At 47.6% G+C, this 2,977-nt stretch overlaps 2 long non-coding RNA genes across 2 annotated transcripts in view; one reads left to right on the forward strand and one right to left on the reverse strand.

Moving 5' to 3' along the window:
• Positions 1-433, forward strand: part of LOC120720144 — a 9,076-nt gene extending 8,643 nt beyond the window's left edge. The window contains exon 3 of the long non-coding RNA XR_005692815.1: positions 319-433. This is a non-coding gene — a long non-coding RNA (uncharacterized LOC120720144). The remainder of the gene's footprint in view (positions 1-318) is intronic.
• LOC120720138 overlaps positions 1-1,544 on the reverse strand; it is a 4,383-nt gene extending 2,839 nt beyond the window's left edge. Inside the window, exon 1 of the long non-coding RNA XR_005692810.1 lies at positions 1,215-1,544. This is a non-coding gene — a long non-coding RNA (uncharacterized LOC120720138). The remainder of the gene's footprint in view (positions 1-1,214) is intronic.
• Positions 1,545-2,977: the final 1,433 nt, after the last annotated feature.

Genomic DNA, 2,977 nt, shown 5'->3' on the forward strand with positions numbered 1-2,977 from the left:
TAGCAGTTTCCCTTCACAGAAGCGTTTGCAGCAGGTGGGTGCAGGAGGAAGCAGCAGAACCAGGCCTTTGGAGCACTGTGTCATCTGCTGGTCGACACACATATGCCTTCAGGAGGCACTGTACAAGGGGAGAGCAAAGAGTAGTCTGTTGCCACAAACAGTACAATCGCCTTCTGCGTCTGTCATTCTCTTTCGTTTGTTTGAGCGTTTGTTTTTTAAAATACACAGCAAGTGTCACTCTCTCTCTCTCTCTCTCACACACACCCACCCACACACACCAAAGCACACACACCAAAGCACACAGACTCACACTGTGAGGTCTGTAGTGCAAAAATTGAATTTCATTGCTTTTTAATTTCTCTCTCTCTCTCTCTCTCTCTCTCTCTCTCTGTCTGTCACACACACACACACACACACACACACACACACACACCAAAGCACACACACCAAAGCACACAGACAGAAGCTGGTCAACTGCTGTGCAACTGGGATTGAACCAGAGGTGCTCCCTCTGCTGGCTCAATGCGGTACAAAGTGTCTAAAGGAGTTAAACCGCAGAAATTATCATCTTGTGACAATCAATTGCATCTTTGGTCCACAGGATGGCGCCTAGCTGGCAAGTCCTGTACATTGCATATTAAAAGTTGTTGCAAGTGCACTCACATGTATTTTTTGTGTAAAAGAGACACACACACACACACACACACACACACACACCAAAGCACACACACCAAAGCACACAGACTCACACTGTGAGGTCTGTAGTGCAAAATTTGAATTTCATTGCTTTTTAATTTCTCTCTCTCTCTCTTTCTCTCTCTCTCTGTCTGTCTCTCTGTCTGTCACACACACACACACACACACACACATACAGACACCAAAGCACACACACACACACACACACACACACACACACAGACACTGTGAGGTCTGCAGTGCAACTGGGATTTAACAAGAGGGGCTCCCTCTGCTGCAATTGCATCTGTGGTCCACCGGAGGGCGACCAGCTGGGACGTCCTGTGCTTTGCATATTAAAGTTTTTGCAAGCGCATTGACATGTGTTTTTTGTGTAAAAGAGAGAGAGAGAGACACACACACACTCACCACACTCAGCGGCTCAGAGATGAGGGAAAAACAACAGAAATCAGGAGAGATTTTCAGTGTCAGGAGAGGGCCTGTGATGCTGGGCCATTGTGTAAGATTGGAATGTGTACCTGTGGCTGGTGTGTGCTCCTTAAAGGTGCCGGGAGGAGGAGGCGTGGGTGGCTGGGCTTGGGCTGTGGCTCAGGAACGTCATTTATTCTGCGTGGCGCCGCGTGTGCCCTGTGCAGCTTGGATGTGTGCGGCTGACGCTCTGTGGTTCCTGTTCCTGTCATCCCCTCGTCCAAACATATGGCTTTTCAGGATGCACTGTACAAGGGGAGAGGAAAGGCATCATCGGTTACCACAAATAAAACAGTGTCTTTCTGCCTGTGTCATTCTCTTTGGTTTGTTTGAGCGTTTGTTTTTTAAATACACAGCAAGTGTCACTCTCTCTCTGTCACTCTCACACACACACACACACACACACACACACACACCAAAGGGTTAGGGGTTAGGGAAGAAAAACTGACTCCTCCCCCCTCTCTCGAGGGCAGGAGGAAATGCACGGTCCATCCCCCAGGTAACCCGTTGCTGATGAAAGTTGGACCGCCTGGGACGACGCTGGCATCTCCCACGGCGGACCACTGTCCACCCATCATCCTCAAATGCAGCCATCTGGCCGTATGATTTATTGTGTGTAATGTCGCCTTTGCTATATACGTAATAATAAAGACAAAATGAAAACAAATGTGCTTACTTGTATTTATTTATTTAGTTTTTTATCTATTTATTTATTTATAAGCGTTAATACAAAAATAAAATCAAAGAAAAACAAATAAAAACTTAATTTAAAGTAATATAATTTGTAAAGTGTGTCGCCGCGATGTTTCAGCCCTAAAAAGGGCCTTCTTCAGGCTATGGCACAAAAACAATGAAAATTGTAGTGTCTCTATGTGTCAGAGATGTTGCTCTGTCAGTGTCTAAAGGCGAAATGCCCTCCTTCGCTGTATCCGCTCCTTTTATACCCTCTGTTCAGTTCAAAATCCCATGTGTGTTTGTGTTGTGTTTTTTGCTGTGTGTTGTGTGTGTGTTGTGTGTGTTGTGTGTGACAGACCGAGAGGAGAGAGAGACACTTGCTGTGTATTTAAGAAACAAACGCTCAAACAAACCAAAGAGAATGACACAGGCAGAAAGACACTGTTTTATTTGTGGTAACCATGTGCCTTTCCTCTCCCCTTGTACAGTGCATCCTGAAGTCGTGTGTGTCGACCAGGAGAGGACAGGAACAGGACCACAGAGCCTCAGCCGCACACATCCAAGCTGCACGGGCACACCGCGGCGCCACGCAGAATAAATGACGTTCCTGAGCCACAGCCCAAGCCCAGCCACCCACGCCTCCTCCTCCCGGCACCCTTTAGGAGCACACCAGCCCCAGGTACACATTCCAATCTTACACAATGGCCCAGCATCACAGGCCCTCTCCTGACACTGACAAAATCTCTCCTGATTTCTGTTGTTTTTCCCTCATCTCTGAGCCGCTGGTGTGGTGAGTGTGTGTGGTGTGTGTGTGTGTCTCCTCTCTCTTTTACACAAAACACATGTCAATGCGCTTGCAGAAACTTTAATATGCAAAGCACAGACGTCCCCGCTGGTCGCCCTCCGGTGGACCACCGATGCAATTGCAGCAGAGGGAGCCCCTCTTGTTAAATCCCAGTTGCACTGCAGACCTCACAGTGTCTGTGTTGTGTGGTGTGTGTGTGTTGTGTGTGTGACTGTGTGTGTGTGTGTGTGTGTGTGTGTGACTGTGTGTGTGTGTGACAGACAGAGAGGAGAGAGTGACACTTGCTGTGTATTTAAGAACAACGCTCAAACAACCAAAGAGAATGGCCAAAGT

Source organism: Simochromis diagramma, unplaced genomic scaffold (genome assembly GCF_900408965.1).
Source record: "Simochromis diagramma unplaced genomic scaffold, fSimDia1.1 OVJJ01000561.1, whole genome shotgun sequence".
In the NCBI taxonomy this organism is placed as follows: domain Eukaryota; kingdom Metazoa; phylum Chordata; class Actinopteri; order Cichliformes; family Cichlidae; genus Simochromis; species Simochromis diagramma.